The 14758-nt window shown below is 48.4% G+C and overlaps 1 protein-coding gene across 2 annotated transcripts in view; it reads right to left on the bottom strand.

Moving 5' to 3' along the window:
- ndst2a (N-deacetylase/N-sulfotransferase (heparan glucosaminyl) 2a) overlaps positions 1-14758 on the bottom strand; it is a 567251-nt gene that overhangs the window by 406946 nt on the left and 145547 nt on the right. For both annotated transcript variants that reach the window (XM_078199425.1, XM_078199429.1), the window contains one exon: positions 14542-14585. The gene's annotated coding sequence lies outside the window, so the exon portion shown is untranslated. Of the gene's footprint in view, positions 1-14541; positions 14586-14758 lie in introns of those variants that run through there.

Below are 14758 nucleotides of genomic sequence, written 5' to 3' on the forward strand. Positions count from 1 at the left end.
GGACCACACAGGAGGTAATAATCAGAATGGAAAATTCCAACGTGGCGTTCACATACAGCAGTCCCAAAAATTTCAAGACAAGTCCATTGGGAGATGGTGATTAATCTTGGAGCTGACACGGTGTAACGGTCAGTGCAAATTGCACCCGTTTCTCTGGTGGAAAACGGGCACAGAGGAGACCAAATTAACCCCGAGACAGAATCATAGAATCCCTACAGTGCAGAAAGAGGCCATTCGGCCCATCGAGTCTGCACCAACCACAATCCCACCCAGGCCCTATCCACATATCCCTACATATTTACCCACTAACCCCTCTATCCTATGCATCCCGGGACACTAAGGGGCAATTTAGAATGGCCAATCAACCTAGCCCGCACATCTTTGGACTGTGGGAGGAAACCGGAGCACCCGGAGGAAACCCACGCAGACACGGGGAGAATGTGCAAACTCCACACAGACCCAAGCCGGGATTCGAACCCAGGTCCCTGGAGCTGTGAAGCAGCAGTGCTAACCCACTGTGCTACTGTGCCGCCCCAGGCTTCTCCCAATCTGCCTAGCCATTGGTTGCACTGCCAAACTCAGGGCATTGGACGTCCCAGATGTCATTAGGGCCCTAAAATATGCAAATCAGACACCCTGCTGAAGCACTCCACTGAGATATTGAGGGCAGCATGGTGGCACAGTGGTTAGCACTGCTGCTTCACAGGGGCCCGGGTTCAATTCCGGCCTTGGGTCACTGTCTGTGTGGAGTTTGCACGTTCTCCCCATGTCTGCGTGTGGGTTTCCTCTGGCTGCTCCTGTTTCCTACCACAGTCCAAAGATGTGCGGGTTAGGTGGATTGGCCATGCTAAATTCTCCCTCGGCGTCCAAAAATGTGAAGGTTAGGGGGATTAGTTGGGTAAATATGTGTGGTTACAGAGTTAGGGCCTGAGGAAGATGCTCGGGCAGAGAGTCGGTGCAAACATGATGGGCTGAATGGCCTCCTTCTGCACAGTAAGGATTCTATGAATATATGATTTGGTGATTATTTAGCTGTCCCTCTTGCCCCCCACCCAGACAACTCGTTGTAAATAACTCAAAGTTCTTTGTCTTTTTAAAATGAAACACGTCATGTGTTGTTAAGAAGAGAAAAAGAAAGGTTTGTATTTATATAGCATCTTGCACAACCTCGGTGTTCAATTGTTCAGTGTTTGATTATGAGAGTCTGGTAACTGATCCATGCTCAGTGTGCTTGACTGGTTAAGCCTGACTGTTGACTCAAAGCTTAAGTAATTAGTAAACCGCCCCTCCCCTTTGTTTATATAGAATCCCTACAGTGCAGAAGGCGGCCATTCTGCCAATCAAGTCTGCACCCAACTCTCCGACAGAGCACTCCAACAAGGCCCTATCCCTGTAACCCCATGTATTTACACCACTAATCAGCCTAACCTACACATCTTGAAACACCAAAGGAGCAATTTAGCCAATCCACCCAAACTACACGCCTTGGCACACCAAGGGGCAATTTAGCATGGCCAATCCCCCGAACCCGCACATCTCTGGAGTGTGGGAGGAAACCGGAGCACCCGGAGGAAACCCACGCAGACATGAGGAGAACATGCAAACTCCAGACAGACAGTGACCCAAGCTGGGAATCGAACCCGGGTCCCTGGCGCTGTGAGGCAGCAGTGTGCGGCAGCACGGTGACCTGCTTTACAGGTCATGAAGGATGAGAATGGTTTACCAAATCCAGAAGACTCATGACCATCTCGCTGCCACCATAGCCTGCTCTGAGTAAAACCTCAGAACACCCCTCAGAGCTTAACTGGGGAGCACTGGCAATGGGGAAATAGACCCATTACTGATCCCGAGGCCTGTCCAGCTGAGGACGTCAACAAACGAGGACATGGGGCAGCACGGTGGCACAGTGGTTAGCACTGCTGCCTCACAGTGCCAGGGACCCGGGTTCGATTCCCGGCTTGGGGCACTGTCTGTGTGGAGTTTGCACGTTCTTCCTGTGTCTGCGTGGGTTTTCTCCGGGTGCTCCAATTTCCTCCCACACTCCAAAGATGTGCGGGTTAGGTTGATTGGCCATGCTAAATTGCCCCTAGTGTCAAGGGAGATTAGATGGGTAAATATGTGGGGTTACGGGAATAGGGCCTAGGTGGGATTGTGGTCGGTGCAGACTTGAATGGCCTCCTTCTGCACTGTAGGGATTCTACGATTCTATGAAAGCCCGACGAGCCATCACACGGCAACAAACCTGGGCCTGAAAATGGCCCTTGAGCCTAAATCATAGGCCGAGGGCTCCAACGCCCAGAATGTCGAACCTGCATCTCGACAGAGCCGTGACTGCTTGCCCAAGGTTTCCATTTCCACTGGTTGCACAGATAGGTGCTCAGTAGCTGAACGGGGCTACACAAAAAACACAACAAAGAGTGCTTCAGTGAGCCAGAAAGCGATGTTTAAATTGCTTTGTTTAAAAAAGAGAACAGGGAGGGAGATAAAGAAAACACCCAATTAGAATGACTATTTTCCAAGCCCAAATGACAAGTCGTTCTCAGAGTTAATTAAAACAAAAGTTTGAGACGGTGAACTGCAAAGACAATAATAGGCTGTCAACTCATCCCCCTCCGCTGCCAAGCGGCTATTCCGTTTCTCCGACCGAGGCGATGTGCTGTTTTTCCTACTAAACCTGGAAAGATCCGGGGATATTGATTGCCGGGTTAGCACAAAGTGATCCGAGACATTTGTCTTTTCTGCAGCTGCCGAGAGGAATAACCATCAGTTCCAAGCAGTGTGCACAGCAAGTGCCTCGCATGGCTAGGCCGGACCAACAGTACCTGCAACGTGAGGGAGATACGACGGCAATAAAATGGCTTCCAGCAGGTAAATGAGCAAGGGCATCAATTGGACAAATTACAAGTGGTGGACAGGCCCACTTGAAGAAAGAGGTCCAGGTAGTTCCTCTTTCGCGGAAGGCCTTGTGGCGCAGTGGGTCGCCCCCTTGCCTCTGGGTCAAAGGTTCCGGGTTCAAATCTCACTCCAGGACTTGGGTGGCCCTGGCCGATGAGGAGTGCATTGGTTTATCAGCCCGACAATCTTTCCAGGCAGTAAGACAGGAGAGTTTCCCGGTCAGCCATGCTGCAGAAAGCGACGGAAAGCCACTGTAGCTGTGCATCATCAAAGGCCTATCCAATGGAAGCCAATGACCTGAAACAGGAGGAGTTCCTCTTTCCGCTGTCGCAACTGCCCACATGTAGGGACCCCATTCTTCAGGCACATGCCTTCCATCCATCACTTAGAGGAAGAAGCGATGGCCCAGTGGTAGTATTACTAGACTATTAATCCGGAAAATCAGCTTATGTTCTGGGGAACCGGGTTCGAATCCCGGCACAGCAGATGGTGGAATTTGAACACAATAATAAAAAAATATCTGGAATTAAGAATCTACTGATGACCATGAAACCATTGCCGATTGTCGGAAAAACCCATCTGGTTCATTAATGCCCTTTAGGGAAGGAAATCTGCCGTCTTTACCCGGTCTGGCCGACATGTGACTCCAGAGCCACAGCAATGTGGTTGACTCTCAACTGCACCCTGAAATGGCCGAGGGAGCTCAGTTCAAGGGCGGCAGGGTGGCAGTGGTTAGCACTGCTTCCTCACAGCGCCAGGGACCCGGGTTCAATTCCAGCCTCGGGTCACCGTCTGTGCGGAGTCTGCACGTTTTCCCCGTGTCTGCATGGGTTTCCACCGGGTGCTCCGGTTTCCTCCCACAGTCCAAAGATGTGCAGGTTTGGTTGATTGGCCGTGCTAAAATGACCCTAGTGTCAGGGAGATTAGCAGGGTAAATATGTTGGGTTACGGGGATAGGGCTTGGGTGGGACCGGTGCTGACACGATGGGCTGAATGGCCTCCTTCTGCACTGTAGGGATTCTGTGACTAGGGATGGGCAATAAATGCTCTCCAGCCAGCAACGCCCATATCCCATGAATGAATAAAAAACCCCCACACCCCACTCCCTCAAAACCCTCCCGGTCCTTGCTGGTCTCACCAAGCATCATCCTATTTACACCCTCTTTTCCTCAGTGTCCTCCGAGCCCTGTGACTCTCTGCCTCCATTCTGCCCGTCTGTCTGCGGTTGGCTTCATCGTTACCTGAAGGGGCAGCTTCAGAAGGGCCCCAGCCCTAGTTGCCAGTGTGACGTCTTCAGTGACGGTGTTGTCCACTCTCAGCCTCTATCTGACATTCAACCTAAGTGGTCACTGAATTCCTCTCGAAGATTTCACACTCAGCATCCAATTCACAAGATCCACTCCCCACATAGCCCCGATCCCAGATTTCCAAACACTCCCAGAATGTTTCCAGCTGGATTGTCTCACCGTATCGTCACCTTCAGTGTCTTCCAAAGATCCGTGCTCAGCAACAACACCAACACCACCCCCCCGCCCCGCCCACCACCCCCCAACCCGCTCTTCTTCATTAGCGTTTCTCCTCATCCACGGACATGGGGTCAGCATCTACACTGAGGCTGAGGGCCGACCTCTCCGGCAGAGGGTTTACGCTGCCGAATTCGTAGTAAAGCTTCACGGTGCTTAAACTGCTCGCCCCGCTGATTGAGAAAAGGAGAAGTTTCACGTTGTTTTCGGATGAGGTGTTGAAACGAGGCGAATTCGCCCCTCTCAGGTGCGCGGAAGCGTCGCAGTGGCAATATTTGCAAGAGCAGGAAAGCGCCCCCTGGTGCCTTGGCCAATATTGAGGCTGCGAGGTCAGGGCTGAGGATTGGAGTCTACCGCATAAAATAAACCTGAATGGAGCAATCAAACTTGGATTACACTCACACTCTCACGCACACAAATATACACACACACATAAGCGCACTCGTACACACAAACACGCACACACCCGTACACACAAACACGCACACACCCGTACACACAAACACGCACACACCCGTACACACAAACACGCACACACCCGTACACACAAACACGCACACACTCGTACACACAAACACGCACACTCGTACACGCAAACATGCACACTCGTACACACAAACACGCACACACCTGTACACGCAAACACCCGTACATGCAAACACTCGTACACGCAAACACGCACACACGCACACTCATACACGCAAACACGCACACTTGTACACGCAAACACGCACACGCAAACACTCATACACGCACACACTCGTACACACCCACACTTATATACACAAACACACACACACATGCATGGACTCTCAATCACACCCTCAGATTGATGACACACATACAGACAAGGACACACACCGAGGGGAATCTGAAGGACGGCGTGCCCAGTAGACCTCTCGAGGTAACAGCTGGTTTGAGGAGTGATCACGGCGTGGTGTAGTCAGGCTTCAGGTCCATGTAGAGAACACCTGACGGGCAAAACGCAGACAACCCTGCTGCTTCTCGATAAAATCTGAGTGTGTAAACAGCAAACACTAATTCATAGAGAAAGCCCATTTGCCATGGCTACAGTGGGAGAGTTAGTGAGTGAACCCCACCGGGATGGCTGGGGACCGCAGTTATTACACTGCGACTGGTTTCTGCTAGCTGTGTAACCCTTCCTGCCCTGAGCAAGTCCACTTTGAGAATCTAATCAGCACACAGTAGCAAGAGACATTGGGAATGGGTCTGCTGTGTCTACAAGCTGCGCCAAATAAAAATCTTCCCAGGATTCAGAAGACACCCCGTCAACTAAACCATCTGCATTGCCATGAAGGAACATTCAACTTAAATTGCTCAATGAATCCTCGATGTGAAGTCAGTGCCCTGGAAACAGGGGCTGAGGAGCAGTTGGCTTTAATATTACCATAAAATCCCTATTTGATTTGATTTATTATTATCCATGTATTAGTATACAGTGGAAAGTATTGTTCCTTGCGCGCTATACAGTCAAAGCATACCAATCATAGAGAAGGAAAGGAGAGAGTGCAGAATGTAGCGTTACAGTCATAGCGAGGGTGTAGAGAAAGATCAACTTAATGTGAGGTAGGTCCTTTCAAAAGTCTGACGGCAGCAGGGAAGAAGCTGTTCTTGACTGGGTTGGTACATGTTCTCGGACTTTTGTGTCCTTTTCCCAACGGAAGAAGGTGGAAGAGAGAATGTCCGGGGTGTGTGGGGCCCTTAATTATGCTGGCTGCTTTTCCGAGGCAGCGGGAAGTGTAGACAGAGTCAATGGATGGGAGGCTGGTTTGAGTGATGGACTGGGCTCCGTTCATGACCCACAGTGCAGAAGGAGGCCATTTGGCCCATCGAGTGTACACCGCCTCTCCAAAAGAACATCTTTCCCAGGCCCACTCCGACCCTATCCCAGTGACTCCGTGTCTTTAATATTAAAAACGACCAAAACTGCTTTCTGTCGAACGTTTTGGAACTTCCATTTTTCTACTAAATAAACAGTGATCTTATCGGCAGTTTCCAAATATAAAAGCGTAACCAGTGTTCAGATTGGCTCTGCAAAAACACAGTTATCAGCAGTATAACTCTGGTCTATCAAACCAATACAGATAATACAATAATAACCAGAGTGTAACCAAACCTGACCGCCTGGCAATTCAGAAACAAAAGCATAGCACATGAGAATCCATATGTTGTACTGAGTGAATTTGGCTTGTAGGCACAGCGGTCAGCACTGCTGCCTCACAGCGGTCAGCACCGCTGCCTCACAGTGGTCAGCACCGCCGCCTCACAGCGGTCAGATGCTCTGTTGGGGCGTTGGTGCAGACTCGATCGGTCAAATGATCTCCTTTGCACTGCAGGGACTAAGTTGGTGGTCAACCACTTTCTTGATGAGCTGCAGCACATCTGAGGTAGGTACACCCACAGTGCTGTTGGCAAGGGAGTTCCAGGATTTTGACCCAGCGACAGTGGAGGAATGGCGCTATATTTCCAAGCCAGGATGGTGTGTCGCTTGGAGGGGAACTTGCAAGTGGTGGTGCGTCCATGCATCTGCTACCCTGGTTCACCTAAAGAGGTCGTGGGTTCGGCAAGTGCTGTCAAAGAAGCATCTTGGATGGGTCCACGTTAGTGCAGGCCAGCCAGGAGAGGCAAGTGTGAAGATCAGTCAGTGATCTCTCTGACATCAATTGGCAAAGCATTTCAGGTCCCCAGCTGTCCTGTTCTTGCCCATAATGAGAGCCTGCGGAGCTCAGCTAGACGGACTGAGTTGCACATAACTTGGCAGCAAGCTCAACTTCTGCAAGTTTTGTGCACCCTCGAAACAGTAAAGGTGCAAAAATAGTCTATGTCCCACTCGTATGCAAGTGAGGTTTCTTTTCATAGTCAGCCGTGCCAGGTACGCCAATGAAAGGAAAACATTACAAGCGGCGAGTTAGTTTATTTATTATTTGTCACAAGTCGGCTTACATTAACACTGCAATTAAGTTATTGTGAAAATCCCCCAGTCGCCACACTCCGTCGCCTGTTCGGGTACACTGAGGGAGAATTTAGCATGGCCAATGCACCTAACCAGCACATCTTCGGACTGTGGGAGGAAACTGGAGCACCCGGAGGAAACCCACGCAGACACGGGGAGAACGTGCAGACTCCGCACAGAGAGTGACCCAAGCCGGGAATCGAACCCTGTGCCCCTGGCGCTGTGAGGCAGCAGTGCTAACCACTGTTCGGGTACACTGAGGAAGAATTTAGCATGGCCAATGCACCTAACCAGCACGTCGAGCCAGTGCAATATCCAAAAAGCAAAATACATTTCGCAGACACAAATCTCAAGTTAAATTCCTTACCGTCAGCTGAAGACTTTTAATATTTGCTTTGCGCTGGGAATGTAAATTTCCCCTAACAAATAAGCTTCATAACAGTTGCACGACTCTGGGCTCACTAAGGGTTTGGCAATAATACCAGCTCCACATCTTGGGACCCTGAGTCTATTTTTGAAGTGTTATTTGTTTGTTTGCTGTTAATTATTTTCCTGGATTCGCAGGCACAGGGTGTGCATAATTTTGTTTTTTAAAACTCCGGGCATGTATGATTACTGAATAATACATTTCCCCCAAAAGAAACAGTTTATTGACAGAAACAGCCAGTTGAAACGCAAAGGAGAAAGTTACGAGGAGCTACTGGAAGTAAAATGGGTTGCTCAAAGTTCAGAATAGCAATTATTTTCATATCTAACCACAGCTCTTCTGAGCTATCTATGTAATAAATAAAACTCCAATTACTGAGCCTCCCAACAGTCCTTTTTATATACAATAAACTGCATGCAATCTCCAGAAGGAACATTGAAATTCTTCTTGCATCCATAGAGTCAAGTCTGTCTGTACAAAAATACATTTAATTAGGTGATTAGGAGTGGCGGTTTAGCCTGGGTACGTGTTTAGGGCGGCACTGCTGCCTCACAGCGCCAGGGACCCGGGTTCGATTCCCGGCTTGGGTCACTGTCTGTACAGAGTCTGCACATTCTCCCCGTGTCTGCGTGGGTTTCCTCCGGGAGCTCCGGTGTCATAGAATCCAACAGTACAGAATGGAAAGATACAAAAGTCTAAGGTCACGTACCAACCGACTCAAGAACAGCTTCTTCCCTGCTGCCATCAGACTTTTGAACGGACCTACCTCGCATTAAGTTGATCTTTCTCTACACCCTAGCTATGACTGTAACACTACATTCTGCGCACTCTCAGTTCCTTCTCTATGAACGGTATGCTTTGTCTGTGTAGCCCGCAAGAAACAATACTTTTCACTGTATGTTAATACATGTGACAATAATAAATCAAATCAAATCAGGAGGCCATTCGGCCCATCGAGTCTGCACCGACCACAATCCCAACCAGGCCCAATCCCCACAACCCCATGCATTTACCCTAACTAGTCCCCCTGACACTAAGGGGGCAATTTAGCATGGCCAATCCACCTAATTCGCACATCTTTGGACTGTGGGAGGAAATCGCAGCAGCCGGAGGAAACCCACGGAGAGAATGTGCAGACTCCACACAGACAGTGACCCAAGCTGGGAATCGAACCCGGGTCCCTGGCGCTGTGAGGCAGCAATGCTAACCCACTGTGCCACCGTGCCGCCCCTCGCACAGTCCAAAGATGTGCGGGTTAGGTGGATTGGCCAAGCTAAATTGTCCCTTAGAGTCAGGGGAGCTAACAGAGTAAATACGTGGGGTGACGGGGATAGGGCCTGGGTGGGATTGTGGTCGGTGCAGGCTCGATGGGCCGAATGTCCTCTTTCTGCACCGTGGGGATTCTATGAAGAATTTGGGCATTTTTATCTTTATTGATGTTTGGAAAGTAAACTGTTGTCCATTAATCACTTCCCCTTCACATCTCTCCCCATTCTTTGCAAGTTGTCTCACAATGGAATTAACAAACAGAAATTTGACACAAAGCCACATATTAAAAGCCACGTGGTTTCAGCAAAGAGAGGACATTCGGGCCATCAGGGCTGTGTGAGCTCCCAGCAAAAGCAATTTCGCCAGTCCCACTCCACCACCTTTTCTCTGCAGCCCGGCAAGTGTCGGGTGCTTCTGGTGCTAATCCAAATCCATTTTGAAAGCCCACAATGGAATCAGCCTTCACCAGCCTTTCAGACAGTGCATTCCAGATCATTACAACTCCCTGCATTAAAAGAAAAGCTTCTTCCTCATGTCACCATTGATCCTTTTGTCAACGAACTCAAATGGGGTCCTCTGGATCTCGACTCTTTTCGCCCCATCTCTTCTGTCCAGTTCACAATTTTGAACACCTGTCAAATCTCCCCTCAACCTACTCTTCTCTAAGGGGGACAAACTCCAGCTTCTCCAATCTTTTCAGGTAAGCTCTTTATAGGGTCCGTTCATTCCTCAGAATAGACGGAGACAGCGCTGATGCATCGAATTTCTTTTATTGAGCAGAATTTAAAATTAACACATTGCAGAGAGCGAAAAAAACTGGGAGGGAGAGAGATAGCGATGATCCAAGTTTCCCCTTTGGGATTCCCTCACGTTGAAATCAGAGGGATTCACAACAATACTCGGAGCCTCTAAAAATAAAGCCCAGATCCCCTCTGTCTTATTCCCCATGTTCACAACTTGCCTTGTCACCTTCAACAATTTGTCCACCTACCCCTCAGGACCTTCTGTTCCTCCACCCATTTTAGAATTGTGCCCTTTCGTTGATATTGCCTCTGTTGCTCTTCCTAGTAAAATACTTTGCACTTCTCAACATTGTGACGTTAGTGTCCCTTTAAGAAAGGTTTTTTTTAAAAAAATGATTTCTACAACTCCCAGTTTCAGTGGTTTCTGACCTCACAACTTCAGCGATGTCATTGTTGCCAACTTGACCACGATGAGTCCTTTTATTGCTTCTTAACTAGTTTAAATGGGGTTGTTGGTTTTAACTCTGGGATTAGTTTTACGATCCTGCATTGTTAGGAGAAAAGGTCATGTGTTTTTGGACAGTTTCTTTTCTTTCCGGTGAGTTTAAAGTTCCAGTTTTGAGAGTTCTAAGGCTGCAGTTTAGTTTTTAGTTTTAGCAGGGACGTCAAGCAAGAAATAAGCTGAAGTCTCTCTCTCTCTGTCTCCCTGTTCTATTTGGAAATTCTGCTGATTATCTCAAGGCAACGTTTTGCCTTCCGGAAGGAAAGTGCAGCCTTCGAAAAGACTCCAATCCAGTCGAGTGAGATTTTAATCGATGCTGTGTTAAGCCCGTGAAAAGGGTTTTGTCTCCGAAAGGTTTTGGTTTGTTGGAACAGCTTTACTATCCAATTAAGGGTTAATGCATTATTGTGGTTGTATTCTTTTTTTGTTTGTAATTGTTAAAACCTTTTGCTAATTTTCTTACTATACACGTTAACTATATTCTTCAATAAACTCCCCAAAAGCTCCCTGGTGGGTCATTTGAATCATACCTGAAGTGAAACATCTCATGCTTATCCTAGCCAAATTCAACGCAAGAACAACTTTTGGTTCGGGCGATCTCCATAGAGCACTTTGGACGTTCTGCCCTGACCCATAACAACGTGACATTCCATTGTGCCATGTGTTTGCCAATTCCATGGCCTGCCAACAGAGCAACCATCTAAAACGCAATGTGAAGTAACAAAGCAGCAAGTAGGATTGGCGGGGGAGGGGGGGGGCGGGGGTTGGCAGGTAGGAGACAGGTTGATCTCCAAGTTCAGAACCCATGGCTCGGGTGCAAAAACCAAAAAGCACTTAGGGTTCACCACTGTCCCCCTTCTTTTCCACACCACTGTCAGGCTGCTATCCAAATCGCACATCCTGTTAAAGCCCTACACCCACAGTTTGTCCTCTCTCTTTCAATACTTTTCCAGACTTTGTTGGCGTGGTTCCCCGTTCCACCGTTCCCCCCTCCCCATCGTTTCCAGATCTGATCTTTCGTACCAGCCGACAATCTGATACGGAGCAGATCTCTGGGGGCATTCGCTGTGATGGATTCCGCTGCCCTTTCCCCTCACTCGCTCTCCATCTTTTGCTCCGAATGCCCCACTTGCTTCCCCGCTCTCACCTCTGCTGAAAACCCACGTGCGGCAAACATCGTACAGCAAGTGGATTCTGTTATTTTCTTTAATTCCTGACTTCCAATTTATCCCGAACACCACTGCAAGGATTATATTTTAAAAAAAGCAGTGTGCCACATAAAAAGAAATGGTTTTATTCAGGACAGCTCACATCCACTTACGCGCAAGGCAGGGGCATTAAATAAAACTGGATCACACTGGCTGCGTTTACAGAGGAACTGCCCATCAATCATTCATAAAGAGCAACATCATCCACTTGTCCGATTACACTCTTCTCGGGCAGAGTTCACTTAGCAGCACTGACGTTATTTGATTAAGCGATGCTGCTGACTGCGTGAACTAAAAATCCACTTCAATATCTGTGCCTTAAAAGCAGATTAGAAAATGTTCACCCTCCCCCCAGCAACGCTGGTGAGCCATTCTAAAGAGAGGCGCAGACAGGGAGAGATAGCAGTGCAGTTAAACCCTCACGCAGCCCGGAGTTGGCTAAGGCTGTGTTCCGATCATTGCAATTAGCAATTCTGTCAAGTCTCAGCACAAGGGGAAAATTATCTGAGGGAGCCTAGGTCCGAGCTTCATTCACGGTGGCACAGTGGTTAGCACTGCTGCTTCACAGCTCCAGGGACCTGGGTTCGATTCCCGGCTTGGGTCGCTGTCCGTGTGGAGTTTGCACATTCTCCTCGTGTCTGCGTGGGTTTTCTCCGGGTGCTCCGGTTTCCTCCCACAGTCCAAAGATGTGCGGGTTGGGTTGATTGGCCATGTTAAAATTGCCCATTAGTGTCCTGAGGTGCGTAGGTTAGAGGGATTAGCTGGTAAATATGTAGGGATAAGGGGGTAGGGCCTGGGTGGGATTGTGGTCGGTGCAGACTCGATGGGCCAAATGGCCTCTTTCTGCACTGTAGGGTTTCTATGATCTTTCTATGATCTTCTCGACACATTAGAACATAAGAACATAAGAAATAGGAGCAGGAGTAGGCCATCTAGCCCCTCGAGCCTGCCCCGCCATTCAATAAGATCATGGCTGATCTGATAGTGGTTTAGTTCCACTTACCCGCCCGCTCCCCATAACCCTTAATTCCCTTATTGATCAGAAATCTATCTACCCTGTGACTTAAACATATTTAACGAGGTAGCCTCCACTGCTTCAATGGGCAGAGAATTCCAGAGATCCACTACCCTCTGAGAGAAGAGGTTCCTCCTCAACTCTGTCCTAAACTGACTCCCCCTTATTTTGAGGCTGTGTCCTCTAGTTCTTGTTTCCTTTCCAAGTGGAAAGAATCTCTCTGCCTCTACCCTGTCTAGCCCCTTCATTATCTTATATGTCTCTATAAGATCTCCCCTCAGCCTTCTAAACTCCAACGGGTACAGGCCCAATCTACTCAATCTCTCCTCATCTCCGGTATCAACCTGGTGAACCTTCTCTGTACCCCCTCCAAAGCTAATATATCCTTTCCTATATAAGGGGACCAAAATTGTACACAGTACACTCGGTATGGCCTCACCAGTACCCTGTACAGTTGCAGCATGACCTCCCTGCTTTTATACTCCATCCCTCTCGCGATAAAGGCCAACATTCCATTTGCCTTCTTGATCACCTGCTGCACGTGGTCACACATTGGTTACGTAGAACAAATACTTCGCAGCCTTATGCACTTGGACGCAAAGCTATTTGGGAATCTCCAAAACGCCGGTGGCACAGTGCTTAGCACTGCTGCCTCACAGCGCCAGGGACCCAGGTTCGATTCCAGCCTCGGGTCACTGTCTATGTGGAGTTTGCACATTCTCCCCGTGTCTGCGTGGGTTTCCTCCGGGTGCTCCGGTTTCCTCCCACACTCCAAAAATGTGCGGGTTAGGTGGATTGGCCATGCTAAATTGCCCCTTAGTGTCAGGAGGATTAACAGGGTAAATACGTGGGGTTACGGGGATGGGGCCTGGGTGGGATTGTTGTCAGTGCAGGCTCCATGGGCCGAATAGCCTCCTTCTGCACTGTAGGGATTCTATGATACATTTTAGGCCCATCTAGTTGTAGAAAACCAAAACCCCGGGTTGGAAGCCAATTAAAATACTTCCAATTACAGGAGCAACACTAAATACATAAATACTCAGGCTATAAAGACCAAATTAGCACGGTTCAGCACCGACAGAGACACATTGTTAGATTGGAAAACGTGTTTGCTTTTGGAGGGATGGGAGAAATGGGAGAAGGCCATTCTGCCCTTCGAGCCGGCTCTGTCATTCAGTAAGATATGGGCAGATCTACAAACCTCTTATTCCCCGATTGTCTTGGTACAAATCTATCCTGGATTGTTCCAACAACCAAGCATCCACAGCTTCTGTGTTGCACATTCCAGAATTTCACAAGGTTTGAATGAAGAAATCACTCTCAGTGGAATTTTCCAATCCGCCCGCCATAGGAATCGTAGTGGGCGGGACAGGACCGTACAAAGGTCCATTGACCTTGGGTGGGATTTTCCAGTCTTGGGGCAAGCCGGGCCGGACGATCCTGCCCGAAAACTCAACCCAGTCTTGCAGGGCAGCCAACAATGATGGCAACAATTGAAACTACAATTAGAAGATTTCACGTCTCATGGAAACACAGAAAATAGACGCAGGAGGAGGCCATTCGGCCCTCCGAGCCTGCTCCGCCATTCGCTTTGATCATGGCAGATCATCAGAATGATCCTTTTTGCTTTGAAGGAGAGAGGGAGAAAGGGATGAAGCCAAAGAGGGGAAGATATAAAAGGTTTTCCTTGCAGACTTAATGAGTTATCCTTTCATTCAACAATCGGGGCATTCCATTTTGGGACAGTAACAGAAGTGCCCGATATTCCTTACTATTTAACGAACAAATTTGAACGGGAATGTCACGTAAATGAGCCCAAACGAAGATCCATTGTCCGTAATAACATAGGCCAACAACATGCTTTGCTAGGGAGTGCAGTCAAAGACACCCAAGTCATACCAGTAACAGACTGAAAATTCAGGCTAAGTCATCCTGTTACAATGAGATGCCCAATGTATATTGTCATCAACATATATGGCTCTTACCTTCACTTCAATGCATTATATTGTGGCCTGCGGGCTTCACAGATCTGCAACAGAATAAATAATTTCAGTCAATTTTTTTTTGGTCCAATGATATTTTTGTGAACTTGACAATTAAATACAATCTATACAAAAAGCAACCCCAAGACCAGAAGGGCTGCAGCACAAGTGAAAACCGGAATGTTATGGTCCAGGTGTAAAATTTGCCTTCATTTACATA

This window comes from Mustelus asterias, chromosome 28 (genome assembly GCF_964213995.1).
Source record: "Mustelus asterias chromosome 28, sMusAst1.hap1.1, whole genome shotgun sequence".
Taxonomy (NCBI): domain Eukaryota; kingdom Metazoa; phylum Chordata; class Chondrichthyes; order Carcharhiniformes; family Triakidae; genus Mustelus; species Mustelus asterias.